The sequence below is a fragment of the Myotis yumanensis genome, unplaced genomic scaffold (genome assembly GCF_028538775.1).
Source record: "Myotis yumanensis isolate MYYU_CA2020_CCGP unplaced genomic scaffold, mMyoYum1.0.hap1 SCAF_9, whole genome shotgun sequence".
Taxonomy (NCBI): Eukaryota; Metazoa; Chordata; class Mammalia; order Chiroptera; family Vespertilionidae; genus Myotis; species Myotis yumanensis.
This window is the reverse complement of record NW_027223760.1, coordinates 69048740-69064687: the sequence shown is the minus strand read 5'-3', so window position 1 is coordinate 69064687 and position 15948 is coordinate 69048740. Positions and strand designations below refer to the sequence as shown.

The 15948-nt window shown below is 39.9% G+C and overlaps 1 protein-coding gene across 7 annotated transcripts in view; it reads right to left on the bottom strand.

Annotated features, from left to right (window-relative positions):
- Positions 1-15948, bottom strand: part of MAGI2 (membrane associated guanylate kinase, WW and PDZ domain containing 2) — a 1130082-nt gene that overhangs the window by 67933 nt on the left and 1046201 nt on the right. The window lies entirely within an intron of this gene.

Here is a 15948-nt window from a genome sequence, read left to right as displayed (position 1 = left end):
TTGGAGTAAACGAGCCTTTTCTGGCATCACTGGCTAAGAGCAGACATTAATTTTTGTATTTACTGAGTCCTGTGAGAAGCACCGGAAAATAAATCCACATGGGACTTAGATTATACCTCCCACACCACAGCTTCAGGGCAGAGATCACATTTGATAACATAATACTTTTTATTTTTATTTCTACAATATTCTTTGTGGCACCTAGCACAGTTCTCACCAGTGCATGAGAGGGGAGGGAGGAAGGAAAGGAGAGAGAAAGAGAGAGAGAGAGAGAGAGAGAGAATATGGTTGGTTGACTGATTCATGTGGAGGTAAAGTAAATAAAGAAAACTGTTGCTGATGATACACCCATTAAACCATCCACAGGGGCACTGAGGGCAAGGAGCCCATTTTATTAATTTTTAATCTCTGGCTTCTATTATCCTTACTTAAGGCCAGGATTCTGAGCTTCGGGACAAATGAGGGCATGAGATTTGTGAAGGGCCACATAGCTTACAAGTGAGGTAACAAGACAAGACACAAGTTCTCTAATCCCCAAACCCAGCACTGTTGAGGTAGGGAGAAAGGCACAAGAGTAGGTTTTCACAGTTAAAGTTTCCTTCTACATCAACAAGAAACTAATATGTTTGTAATTCATTATTAACCTTTGCTATATTGTGTAAAAGTACCCACATAATCATGTGTCACGAATACCTCTGAAGTCCAGGTTCATTCAAGCATGAGTGAGACGAGAAAGGAGGCCTGATGAAAGGTTTAATGAGAATATCTATAATTGTGAATTAGTCTAGTTTGTACTTCATGTGTCTGAGCTTTCCTGATCACTTCAACTACTTTCTCCTTGAATAAATGTTATTTCTATAGTGTCAGAGTTCAGGTCAGCAGAATAATGGATGTCCTGGTGCCCAATTTTGACTTGCACAAGGAGTACTAGTATGTACACAGGGCAGAAAAACTCATGTATCTGGGGTCAACTATCTTTGGTTGCATTGAAAACACAGTCTCTTTTTAATAGCTTAATTTTAAGACAGCTCTCCAGAGGATCTTTACTCATTGGCACCATATTCAATTGTACTGGCAATAAATGTGTGGATTACAATAATTTTTCTATTGAGATGCTAACACTGAATAAATAGAAAGTTAGAGCAGCATTGTATCACAATCCTTTTGATGCACAAAATAAACATTATCCACTTTATTTCCTTTTGCTACTTGAAGTCACATATTAATTACTTAAAATTTACAACTAGGAATGTAGCCCAGTGTCTAAAAATCTTGCTTCCGTTCAAGTTAATTCAGATTGTCCATCCATGCATGAGAACAGCTGAGCTATGAAATTGGGCTGCATGTTTTTCTGGCAATAATGAGAAGATAATATTCCTTAGGAGTAGTGAAGTGACATCACTATCGATAGGTTAATTGGAAATAAAAATGTAAAGCTTTTTTAAATCACTAGAATAAAAAGCCTCTGGTTTGTTGGAGCTCCGCAATGTACTTTTTGAACTCTCCCCACTTTGAAGTTTAGGTTAATAACTGTCTGATTAATGTAACTATGCTGCTTTCAGAATTCCACACACATCCCATGGCCAACCAACCATTTTCTAAAGAAGACTTTCCTACTTACATCTTGATCACAGTCACCTTGCTCCCTCTACTCCTTTACCAAATCTTGAAAAAATGACTCCCGAGTCTGATGAAGTGCATGGGATATTGGGTGGAGAAAAGAAATGCAATTTGATGTGAGGGCACAAGAGTTGGGAATATGATATATGAGACACCCTCCATGTTCAGAGCCCAGAGTACAATTTGCTGTTGCTTTTTGATAATTAATTTTAAAAAATTTTCACCTGACGATATACTTATTTGTTTTAGAGAGAGAGAGAGAGAGAGAGAGAGAGAGAGAGAGAGAGAGACATCCATGTGAGAGAGAAGAACCCAAGAATTGAACCCACAACCTTTTGGTAAATGGAACGACGCTCCAACCAACTGAGCCACATGGGCCAGGGCCCATAATTAATTATTCTGAGAAGGTAGCTAAGTTAACTTTATGATGCATCCTAACCATATTCAAATTATTTTCAGCTCCCTGTGTGAATATTCACACTTATGCTACTAAATACATGCATTTAGATTTCTATTTCTATACTAACCTCCTAATTACCAACAGCTCATTGTGCAGTTGTGAACCATCCAGATGGAAACATTGATCCTCCACAGTAATTAGCACTTTCTTAATACAGTTTCATGCCAGATACATTCTAGGCATGTTAGAAACATTATCTCATTTAATTCTCAAACAAACAACACAAACAGGCAAACATACTCTATATGAGCTAGAGAAAACAAAGAAAAAGTCAAATTAATTTTGTTAAGTGCAATTCTAATTCATTTTTTACCATTGGGATCTGATTAATTGCTGAATAATGCATAGTGAGTGCCACTGGTACCAAGACATACAGTTACTCTTGGCATGTTTAGTTAGTTTGAGCTGTCCCACACCAATGACTATACCCCTTCATTGGGGTTGGACAGATATCTTTAATACGTTGTATGAGTGGGCATTCAAGAATGACCTGGATCGACTTCATGATGCTTCATCTGTTCCTGTCTTGCTCTTCCCTGAGTGAATTTTCTGCCCTGGGCTCCTGCCTTGAACTAAGGTCCTCATCATCGCTTCCATTCTGTTTCTTGTACTTCTTAGTAATCTTTGAATGTGCCTCAGGATGGCCCCTCAAATCTGCCTTCATTTTGCTCCTTTTGGAGGCTGACCTTTCTATATTGTATCTGCACAGTCCTACATTGTTTTTTGTATGATGTTGCCTAGTCATTTAACAGATATGAGCCTGTTGCCCCCCATATAACTGCATATAAACATGTGAATAGAAATTCTGAAATTCACCACCATTCTTAGGAAAACAAGTCTGCAGGCTTGTCTTGATTGAGAATTCTTGCTCTCTAATCATTTCTGTTTTCCAAGGATAGCACATCAGTAATGTAATTTGTTTGTTTGTTTGAAGTGTCTCTAGTAACTATGTGTAAATGTGCAATTGATTTATTTTCCAATAACTACTACAGCCGTACTCTTTTGATCTCTCCATCCATTCCTATGTAGCAGTGCAATTCCATGTTTCAACACTTTTAGCTATTAAAAGAGTATAGGGCAGTTAGCATTGCAACCCTAGCTTCAATTCAAAGCTCCCGCTTCTCACTGTAGACTAGGCTGAAGACTTAGGCTACTTAAGTGGCAAAAAGGTCTTGTTCTTCTTTCTCCTCAACCCCTCACTTTTCTTCCTCATGTCCCCAGTCTGCCAGAGAAGCTCTGATGGCAGGTAATGTAAGAGAGGCAACATTCAGTTGAGAGATCTAGAGCTACTGGCTGCAAGTCTGTCCTCTTCTATTATTCTCTGTGTAACAGATCGTGTGTGTGTGTGTGTGTGTGTGTGTGTGTGTGTGTGTGTGTAGGGGTGATGAGCAGGCATATCACTTGTGCCAGGGACTGTTTAAGGTGCTGGGGTTGTGGTGGGATCAAGGAAGACAATGTTTCTGACTTCAGGAAATTTAAATTTAGTGAACATCCAAATGCTGCTTCTCTCCTGAGGATATTTTGGGTTACTTTTTTGGGAGACCTGATATAGTTTTCCTTCTGTGTTGCAAGACATAGGGGATGCTGGTCTCTTCCTCTTCCATATTGCAACCCCTTCCTCCACTATGGATAGTACAACTTATAGTACAACAATATCCCACCAGAAAGATGGCTTAAGTCCTAAATCAACTGTAGTATCTACTCAACCAATGGGAAAGGGTGGAGTGCAGGCTGCTCAGACCCACCTCTCTTTGCTTTCTGTCTTTTTCTCCCTTCCCCATCTCATCAAGTGTCTCTGATTAAATTGCTCAGCCACTTTTAGAAAAGAAACAATCATCAGTCTCCCACTGGGTAGAGGGCAAGGATGGTTCAAGTATCCCCAATCTTGAAGGAGGGAAACAGAACAATTCTAATACCTCTCTCCCTCAGGGGGGTTGGGGTAGGGAGAAGGGATGGTTAATGATTCACAAACTGTTTTCTCCCAATGGGAAACTCTTGCTTCTACTCTGCATCGGGAGAGTGCAGGGAAAGACAAATCAGTAGGGTTAGTTCTGTGAAACAGCAGTTCCCAGCAGGTCCCCCAAGAAAGTGGCTCATTATTGGTGATTCTCTAAACGGAATGTAAGGACCTTAGTTTTCTATCCTCGTTTCCTAGATAACTGATTCAGGCTGGGATTACATCATCATATCACCTGGAGAGAAATAGAATAAAAACAGTTGGATGAAGCTTGGTGATTATCTATTAATTTTACTCATTCATCCTCACTCTAGATAATTGAAAGGTGACTTCAGTGTTATTTATTCTTTAGGTCCTTATTAGCCAAGATTAAAAAAAATGGGTTGCTGACTAAAATGTGCATAATGTATGTTTATTATTAGAACCTATTGTTTCAGTGCAGTTTACACTTGACTTTGTGGGAACCTTTCTCAGATGAATACATCTATGATAAAATTTCATTTGTTCTTATTAAAATAATGTAATATTTAAAGTTAAGGGTTGAGAGTAATAAAACACCCATCCTTGCACTTACCAACCAGATTTTAATTAAATTAATATTGTGTAACCTTTACTTCAAACTCTTCTGCATAAAAAAGAAAATCTTAAGGATGGAATAGGAGACTCCTGCCTGCTTTCTGAATTCATTCCCCTCCCTACAAAGATAACCACTATTCTGTGGTTAACCACTATTGATGCTTTTTTCCTGTTTTTCTTACTTTTAGTACATATGTACATAACCATAAGTACTATGTAGCATTACAAGTGTTTATACTTTACATAATTGGCAATATATATGGGATTCTGTAACTTGTTTTTTTACTCAACCTTATGTTGCTAAAATTTATTCATGTAGTGGATATAGTTCATTTATTTTAACTACTGTATAATACTACATTATATACACATTCTTTAGTTTATTTTTCAGTTCTATTGATGCACATTTAGGACCCCTGCCCCCAATATTTGCAATTGGAAACTATGCTGCAATAAACATTGTTGAAAATGTCTCCTGGTGTATTTGAGCAAGAACAGGATACACACATAGCAGTGGAGTTCTGATTTAAAGTTGTATATCTTTAATTTTATTAGATGTTGCCAAATTGGTCTCCAAAGTGGCAGCACCAATATACCTTATCACCAATATTGAATGAGAGTTCCCAGTTCCCACATCCTTGCCAATGTCCTATGAATGTAAAATGTCATCTTATTGCTTTAACTGGCTTTTTACTAATATTGAGCATCTTTGCAGATGTTACTACCCATGTGAGTTTCTTCTTTTATAAATATCTTCATCATGTATTTTTCCTCATTAGATTATCTTCTCATTAATTCATAAAAGTTCTTTATTATTTGTATGCAGGATAGCATGCATTTTTCTGTTTTATATATTGCAAATAACTTCTCTTAATGTGAGGCTTATCTTTTCACTTGGTTCACAGTGTTCGGTCATAGACACTTAACATTTTAATGGAATCAGATTTATCAGTAATGTTTCTTTATGGTGGTTTGGGCTTTTTATGATTTATTTAAAAATTCTTTTCAACCCAAATGGAAAAAAAATTCTCTATATTTCTCTATATTTTCCTCTAAAAGTTGTAATAGTTTGCTTTTCACATTCAGTCTTCAATCCGCCTAAAGCTGATTTTTGTTGGGTTGAAGTAGAGGTTTATTTTTGTCTGTATGGATAACCACGTGTCCTAGCACCAGTTACCAAGAATCTGTCCTTCACTCTCTTCATTGTAGTTAATGCTGCCTCAACTGCATATTAAGTCTCCACACCCGTCTGTCTTTTGCTGGGCTTCCCACAGTATATATTCTTTGGTCAGCTGGACCATACCAGTGCCAACACTCCCATCGTTTTCATTACTATCGCCTTCTACATACATCTGGAAATCTTGTAGGACTGGACGTTTTTAGTCTCACTCTTACCATCATTTCAAATACAAATAATTTTAAACATCTTTAGTGAATATCAGAATTTTGGGTTTAAAACCAATATTTACACTAACTTTCCACTTCACTTTTAAAGTATCATAAATTATAATAAGTACGAATTACTAATTCAAACATTTTCATAGTGATTTGCAGACAAAAATTTTATTAAAAGTTAACCCATAGCTGTTTACGAGATCTTAAGAAAAGTAAACGTAATTTTTCTAAAAATTTAAATTAATCATATAAATAAAAGTAGCATTATTTTAACCATCCTGTCATTTTCTTAGTGAAATATTTAGAAAGAAACTGATTTATAAAGGATTTGCTTTTTTCTTGGCCTTACATCTTTTACAATAGTGGTTGATTTAATGCCCAGTTATCTATTCAGCCTATTCAAAAGTGGGCCTTACCCAGGGGTATGCATCAGAATTACCTAGGGAGCTTTTTAAAAGCCATCCGACCTTTTTCAAATTTAGATATTCTCCACCAAAGTTGAAAAGCAATAATATATCACTAAAAAAGTAGAGCTATTGCCTCTCTAATAGAAGGACACTGGTGCCATCTATTACTGTGATCGATGTGAAGTATGAGCTTCCCTAAGAAGTATGTCATCGAGAGCTAAGACACACTTCATTGTCCCATTGTTCTAACCGTTGACATGTTCTCTCAGACATTTCCAATGTAGTTCTATTGTCTAGTTTACCATTTCTAAATGTAAGGTTTATTGCCACTTGGACACCTGAGAGCTAAATGGAAAATGTACATGCATTCGTTTCATTCCAACACACTGTGATGTGGCCAGATTAATGAATAGTGTAGCTAATTAAAAAAGACCACACAAGTGAGTGGGAACACTAACAACCCACAGTTGAAAAAACTCTGCAATTCACTGAGTCTTACACTCTTCTAACAGTGGATGACAACATTCTGTGTAGATTCCCATGTGACACATCCGAGTTGTTTTTCTCTCTCTAGAGGACTCTCTAATTTACCTTCTGAAATTCAAAGAGCTCAGGCATGAAACGTATCTATCCCAAAGGAGCCTGCCTACTCAAAAGTATATATATATCCCTCTGGGGCCCAGGCAGGGAGCTGCCGCGTTGCACTTTGCATGCTTCCCTTCGGTGCTCCCCTAGGAGAATCCAATACTGACTGCTCCAGGCCACTAGCTCAACTCCTCATCCACATGCCAGAAGGGTCTGGCTTGTGGTTGCTCCACACCCTCGTTGGGCTGCCTGTCTTTTAAATCAGTTTGGTCCCAGACCTGAGTGACATCACACAACACTGTTGACCTCTGTCCCAGGTAGGACCCAAACAATTTTGCAAGACAAATAACAAAAGCAAATTGCATCATAGGGTCACCTAAAGGGTCATAAGGATTAGTTATAGAAAACAAGGAAGGGGTACACACACTACGCAATTTTATATATATATATATATATATATATATGTGTATATATATATATATATATATATGCATATATTTACTTTTTATTAAGCAATAAATTATACAAAAGAGCAGAGGTATTTTGACTGAAACAGGTGTGGGTATGGGCTGGCACTCAGGTTCCTGCTTTCTTTACCCACATCTTACTTCCTGGCATCCGTTCTTATCCCAGGAGATTCTTTGGAGAACCGAGGATTATTTATAATCTTTTTAGATAATAAAAAGGCACCTGAAGAAGGGCCAAGTCTTACTCGTCTCTGTCCTGTTCTGATACTCCCTCTGCTTTCTGGAGTTGCTCCTCTCTTTCCTCATATCTACCTTCGAAGGTACATGAGGACCCACTCAAACATCACCTGCTCCGAGGACTCTCTCCAAGACAAAACTGATCTTCCCTAGGGCAGATGATCAGTGCTTCTATTATAATTATAGGGATTGCATGTCTCAGATATTCTGGGACAATCCCAACTTCTAATATTAGATCTTAATATGTACTTGGATTCATTTACTTATCAAATCACATTTCAATTTTTGTTTTGAAAATAAGGTAACACTAATTCTAGCTCTTATTGCAGTCAGCTTTATTTCTGAGTTGTTGATCTATGAAAGCATCATAAAGTATATATTCCCAAAGAGTCTGGACTGGTTATTTCATCATAATCAGTAGTCATTCCTCCTCCTCCCTCAGTATTTCATCATGGTCATCATCCTTCAATAACTTACTGATGACCTAGAACACACCATGCAGTGCTGTGCACTTGCTTTCATTAGCTCACTTAATTTTTACAAAAACTCTGCAAGGTAAGGATGTATTGATCTCTATTTTGTGAGGAGGAAGCTGAGAAAACCCAGCAAGTGACTAAGCTGGGATCTGCCAAATCCAGACTCCTTTTCTCCCGCTGCTCTGCCACCCTCAGTGCTCTGCACATTCTAGAAATGTTTATTCTGGTAAAGACTGAGTAAATACGTGCTCAGTTGTTCAGAATTAAAGGCATGGAAAAAGCACACATGAGTATATCTAGACTGTGAATTGAAATATTTCCCTTTCATGTTTTCACGATTCAGAAAAGAACGTTGTACTTAGTGTCATCTTAACCCACTCTGGTGGTGGAGAAGCCAAGTGAAGCCATTGGAATTTTCATTTCACTGGCAATCTGTGGTTAAGGAAACGGGCATCCAAAAACACAACAGATACTTCTCCGTGATTGGTGACGGCTGAGCCATGCTGGACTATCTGAACACAGGCTGGCCTTGGTTCTACCAGGCTGAGGCCTATCTCTGGCTTCCTACAATAGTCCTGGGAGATGTACTAGTAGCTTATTATTGACCAAAAAAAACCAAACTGGCTGACCATTTCCAATGCTCTCTGGCCGAGCACATGAGGAACGGAGCGGGGACGCTGCTTAAGAGAACATCTGAGGAGGATGGAGTGGGACCGAGGAGGGGCCCAGCAAGAAGCTGCCGTGCTCCTGGCTACGGGGCTATCTTCCCAGTGTTGTCAGGAGCACATGTAAGGACATGTGGGAGGTACCCGGTGGCCATGATATTCTGGCCTTCCAGGCTGCCCACTAGGTGCACAGTGTTGTGCTAAGAGAGTGGAGGATACAGAGATGATTACGATGACATATCAAGATGTTTATAATCTAACATTAAGTTTTACTGTGAACTATAATGAACTACATGCTGTGGTCAAACATCTTTTAAGATACATCTCTACCTCATATCATATACTAAACCAGTTCCCGATGGATTATGAATTTAAATGTGAAGAGTCCAACTTTAAAACTTCTAGAAAAATGGCTTTAAGACAGGAAAGGATTTCTAAAGACATAAACATGCAAATAATAGAGAACATTGATATATTGGAGTTTATGAAAATTAAGAATTTGATTTCACTAAAAGAGATCATAAAGGAAAAGGAGCTGCCACAAACTAGAAAAGATATTTGCAATACATATAACCAACAAAAAGACAATATCCATCATGTATAAAAACCAATAAGGAAAAGACAATAATAATAGAAATGTGGGCAAGAGACGTCAGCTTAAGTATCACAGAAGATGAAAATGGATAAGTCAAACATAAAAAGATGTTCATTAGTAATCAGGAAGAAAATTACAGCCATAATGATATAGCATTTCATATCCACTATACTAACAGAAATTTAATATCAATTTTATATCAAATGTTGACAAGGATATAAAGCAGCAGGGACTCATACACTGCATCTAGGAGTTTATATATTGTTACAAACACTTTAGAAAAATTTCTGGCAATATTTAGTTAATTTGATGTTGCTCAAACCCAGGACCCAGCAAATCTACTCTTAGGAATAGGTTCAGAAATTTTTCCCGAGAGAAAATCTTGCACATGTGTACCAGGAGACCTTTATAAGAATGTCCCTAACAGCGATATTTCTAATAGTAAGAAAACTGGAGCCCAGCTGCATGGCTCGATAATTAAGCATCAACCTATTAGCCAGGAGGTTATGGTTTGACTTCAGGTCAGGGCACATGCTTGGGTTGAGGCTTAGTATTCTTCCCTTAGGGGCTCGTACACAAACACAGTAATGCGAATAGATTGAAATGTCTCCTTTTCTTCCTGCAAGAGGCTAATATTGCTGACAGTGTCCTACGGACCACTGGTATAGTCGCCCTCTTGGCAGATAATTACACAAAGACCTGGGACACGGAGATGGCATCGTGTCAAGAGCTGGTGGCTGGTTCGAAATGGAAAATGAGTGCCTTGCATGTCCAACAGGCAGCTGGAAATTCGGGTTAAGCATTTAGGAGACATGTCAATACACACCTCCCCAACTGACCAAAGAATGAGACAAGATTGCCTTGGTCACCGTGCTTTACACAGGATCAAGAAGAGGTGATGGCTTCCAATGTAGAGAAGTACTTATTACAAAACAGGTATCTCGTCAAGTGGAACCAGACAGGAGTCAGACACAGTAATGACTTTTGCACCTGGAGGAGGCGGCGGCACAGTCCCACAGGCAGGTGTCAGGAAGTAGCAGGGAAAGCAGGGGTCACGGTCTGAGGATGGTATATCGCCCAAGAGGCAACACACTGATTGGGGCACCTCAGAGGAGGACTGTGAAATGCCTGCAATCACGGCTGAAGAACAGAGCACGTGGCTCTCGATATCTTCTGAATCGCTCTGCCCTGCAAACCCAATCCTGTGTGAACCAGGATCAAGGTGTATTCCACACCGTCCATTTTCCTGATTAAAATAGACATGGGGCGGGAGATTGGGCCAACCGAGCGACTCTGCCCACCCACTGTAGGGCTTCAGGTGCGGGGGAGACACGGAATGACTTTTCATAAACAATGGAAAGACATTTCATACACTTCATAGAGAAGAGATTCTGATTTATTCTCAGATAAAGACTGAGAAATGATGGCTTTTAGTATAAGAGGAAACTATGTTTACAAATCTTCCCCTCATTGAAGAGGCCACTAGACTGTTTTTCACATCACAGCAGTGGTTTCCCATTCTCTTCCTTAGGCAACTACCTCCTCCCCAAACATACACCCGCCCCCCCCAAAACAAACAAACAATAAAAACCATAAATAATTAAAATGCAAAGATTCCCCTCACTTCTAATTTATTCCATGTCTACTCTCTTTCACCACCAAGATGCCATCCTAACACTGACCCTTTGATTCCTTACCAAACCTTTAACTAGCCCTCAGGGGAAGCTGCTTTGGAAATGGTTCAAAGTTGGGCAGCCAACAGGAGGAACAGAGGAGAGGATGGAGCCCTCCCCACATGGTATAATGAGCCCGATAACTGGCAATGGAGTCTCATGCCAGCCGGCTCTGCTCCCTATGGCTCCCTTCTCTAATCAAGACAACGCTCTCCCTCAGTCCTGAAAGGAATGCGTGTAGCTCATTTAACACAGTGTTCAGGTCAGACACTGAAAAGAAAAAGGGAATGGACTTGACCTTGGTGAGAGGGTTTTCTTTTCCTCCATAAAAGGGTTGGAGCAGAACTCACACCATAAAGGAAAAACCTCACATTTGCGGACGATCTGAAGGGTGATTCAGAGTGAAGGCTGAGAGACGACCGGTGGTTCACTGATGCAGGCTGTGGTGACATGCAAAGGCGCTTCTTTATGTACAGATGAGCTTTCTGTGTTTGCTGAGTGTCGGCACTCGGAGGTGATGTAACAGTGATGTTCGCAGTGCAGGGGCCCTGGAGTCATCTACCCAAGCTCAGACACCTGCTGTGTTTCTCCAGTTGGACTACTTGATTCTTAAGTACTTGCTATCTTTCTTCTCTCAGGCTTTGGATTTTATCAAACTTTTTAGCTCATTTGTCTGCCTTGACCTGACCGGGCTCCATTCTGCAGCATTCTGATATTCTGCCAAAGCCTGGTTTTCCCGTCATTCGACTAATTGCACTGCCTTCCTGTATACCTTTCCCAATAGGCTCCAGCGTACCTGTCGTGTAACCCTTTATTCTGTCCTGTTTTGCATACCTCATGCTTTTGAAGTCCTTCATTATTTCCTGCTTGACCTTATCTTCCTTTATTTCCATTCTTACCTTGTCATTCATACATGATGAGAGGGAGTTTATGCATGAGGAAAACAAGACTTGAAATGCCACATTGTTTAAAAAAAGTGAGAGGCACACAAGGTTTTACGTATACTCCCTCACTGCTGCTACAACATTTGTAATAGTTAAATGAGCCCCAACGAGGACAGTGCATGTCAGTGAGGCACTAGGCAGAAAAAGCTTCCTGTAAGTTAGACCGAATCTGCCTCCTGTATTCATATACTCAGTTATTTATAAATCCCATGTCCTGGTTCATCAGGCGCCTTTGTGGCCATGTACTTGGTGAGCATGGCAGGTGACCTGCAGAGCTGGCAAACACGCCTGCAGCGTTCTGCTCTTCAGCGGTTTCTGTTCACATATTCCCATGTGCCAGGCACCGTGCTGGGCACTGGGGTACAGTGGGGAGCACAGAGCAACATCTTTCCTGATCTCATGGAGTTTATACCCTGAGAGACAGACCTCATAACATAACCACACACACAAAACTGAATAGTTAGCGCCATGAAAAATTGCTGTGAAGGAGATGTGAGCCAGTGTCAGGTGAGGGTGACCTGACTGGATTCTCTGGGAGGAGGTGCTGGAGCTGGACAAGGAGGAGTTAACCAGGTGAAGGGGAGAGGGAAGAGCATTTCAGAAGGAGGGAGCAACCTGTGTAAAAGCCCCATGAGCAGGAGGAAGCACGGTGAACTATCAGAGACTGCACATGGGTTGGTGTGATGATGGGAAGCAAAGGGAGCCTCAGGTGAGATGAGTGGGAGAGGGAGACCAGAACACGCAGGACATCAACAGTCTTGTGACGGATCTCATCTTTACCCTGAAAGAAATAGGCTACCATGGGAGGGTTTTAAGCAATGGGCAGACAGAACAGATTTGTGTTTTGAAAAAGAACCATCTTATCTAACAGACTGGATGGGTGGGTGGGTGGAGGGAGGCAAATACAAGTTGATTAGTAATTGAAAGGTTTCATAGCCTCTTGACACACACACACTTACTTGAAACATGCATTCTGGATATGTGAGCTCAGAGTACGGAGTGCTTTAACAGAAGTATAGGTCTTGGGGAGAAGAGGGGTGGGGAAGAATAGAGAAGAAAACTTAGGAATATTGAACTAGGCACTTTGCCCTTTCTGGAAGATATAATTCCCATTTTACAGATGAGTAAAACTGACTCTCTGTTAAATAACTTGCAGAATATGATGAAATGCTGTCATTTTATGAATTGCTAGGGTTCATTCAGCTGGCCAGGACGACATTCGCTCCCTCCCCACTCAATGTGCACAGTCCTGAAGCTGCCCAGAGGAGGCCTGGTGTTTGGTTACAGAGCTATAGAGCAGCCATCTGTAAGCCTCTGGCAGGTAACTTGTCCAAGGTCAGAGCTAGATAGCCAGTGAGTCCTTGAGCCAGAATTTGCATATCAGGTCTGAGAGGCTCCTACTCTTATTACTGCCCCATAGTGCCTTACAACAGAGGAAGAAACTGTGGAAAAGGAAAGGGACTGAGATAGGGAGTGGACTAGGAAGTCACTAAGACAGAGTCTTTAGGTTAAGGAAGAAACTGAGTTTAAGAGACAATGAAAGTATCTTAGATTAGCTGATGGAAAACAAATGAAGTGAAGTGGTTCCTCAATGTGTGTCAATGACCAGAGGCTTCAAATTGAGATAGATCCACTGATGGGTGTCTTTCACTATTTTTACCCAGCTCTTTCCTGCTGAGAAATTCTGTGTGTGACAGTCTCTTGTTGCTAAGGGAGACAGCCTCACTGCTTTGCTTCTCTAGATTCAAGGGCAAATTAATTTAAGACAGAATGTCATGCCATTCAAGTTTAAAGTCAGGATAAAAGCAAGATATGAAGAGAGCTCTTCCCCATATTCAAGTAGCTAAGCAGGTCTACACACTTATGTCCCAGAAGCAAACTCAGTCCAGTGGAAGATAGAACGGGGTTCTTCTGAGGGGTCCCCAGGAATCTACACACTACCAAACGTGTCCCCTCCCAGAGCAGACGCCTCTTAGACCTGGCAGGAAATAACAATCAGGAAACAACTTGGGCCACCAAAATAAGTTTCCTCGGAGTCAAAACCATCTTCAAAATGTCAAGTACAGAAATGAGGCACAAGATCAAAAGTTTACACAGAATTTTCTCAGCATGCACATTTCTGAGACATATCGAACATTTCTGCATTAATCTCTCTAAAAGCATATCAGGGCATAAGAGAGCACTTTTGATTGGCCGTAGTGGGACCTGACCCTGCTGGTGTGGCAACTGCTTCCCCCCTCCCTGACCACAGTCATTCCACCTCCCCTTGCTCTAGTACCTGTTTATAGCAGATAACAAAAGTAGGGCAGTTGGAAACCTCACATGGCCTACAGACTTTTTTTTTTTTTACCTGCACAGCTTTTTTAAATTAAAATTTTTTTTTTCAATTTAATTCTTAAAAACACAGATTCACGCTTTTTCTTTAAAACAACAACAAAATTCAGAAATGCAGAAGGAGGATGCCAGCATTCCACTGATCAGCAGTTGGGCTAGGTTAGTAGTGGCTGCTCCATTCTTCACTCATTTATGCTCCCTGCCCAGCCCTGCAGGCGTGTGAGTTTGTGACCATCCTCACCTTTGTGAGATGGTGGGCCCCAGCAGAGCTGCTACAGTGTTGAGGTGGCAAGGTGTGGTAGAGGGTGAGGAGGAGACCATGCTTCTCTCTGCCCAGAACCAGTAGTGTGGGCACCATGAGGGCTGGAAGCCTTGGGACCACCCAGAGTCAGCGCCTTGGCTGTCCGCAGGCAGGGCTGTAGCAGCAGCAAGGACTCATGCATGGCTTTGTGGGCCCCCTGGCCCACACAAAAGGGACTGGAGTTGGAGAGGAAGGAGAGGAGGTGTGCTAGAGAATGACTGCAATGGGCACGTGTAGGGCACCCTCTGCATTAAAAAATGCAAAACAGAACCACCTTCTAAATAATCCACGAGTCAAAGAAAAACTTCATAGTGGAAGTTTGAATATATTTAGAATACATTTAGAATATATTTAGAACTTAAAGTAATGAACATTCTACATATCAAAACTATAGCCTTAAATTCACACATTATTACTATAAATTAAGAAAACATGTGAACTACCGCTCTAAGCATCCAACTTAAGGAGCAAGAAAAATAAGAGAGTAAACCCAAAGAAAATGTAGAGAGAGAACTATTAAGTATAAAAAAACATAAATTAATAAGTAAGAGAATACATATGTAAGCTGGTTCTTGAAAAAATTCAAAATAGATCTCTAGCATGATTAATAAAGAAAAACAGAAAGAATACACAAACTAGGGTCAAATAAATGAGTAACTAGACATAACTACAAATGTTTCAAACATTAAAAATGTAGAAAGATAATATAAAAACATTGAAAAACTAAGATGAACTAGGTAAATTATTAGAAAAAAAAGAAATTCATCAGAATTAACTTAAGAAGAAATAAAAACCTGAAGAATACTCTAATTATTATAGAAAAGTAGTTAGTGGTTTAACATTTCCACATGAAAAAAACATACTAGGTCTGGGTGGATTCACACGTGTGTTCTACCAAACATTCAAGGACAATTCTAACTTACATAAACTTCCAGAAAACAGTAGCAATGACAACAACAGAAAGGATTATTTTTCACTTTGTAAAGCTAGCATAATGTTAATCATTCAAGGAAAAGAAAATTATAAGTCAATCTTACTCAAGAACATAAATACAAATACCCTAAAGGAGATATCAGAAAACTGAATTGAACAATGTATAAAAAAAGATATGTCATAAATAAAGAGGGCTTATCTAGGAAAATCAGGAGTGATTTAACATACAAACTCATTAATATGATGTCATATTAATTAGCATATTAGAAAAAAGATCATGTGATACTTTCTATGAATGTAGAAATAGTTCATACAATTCAACA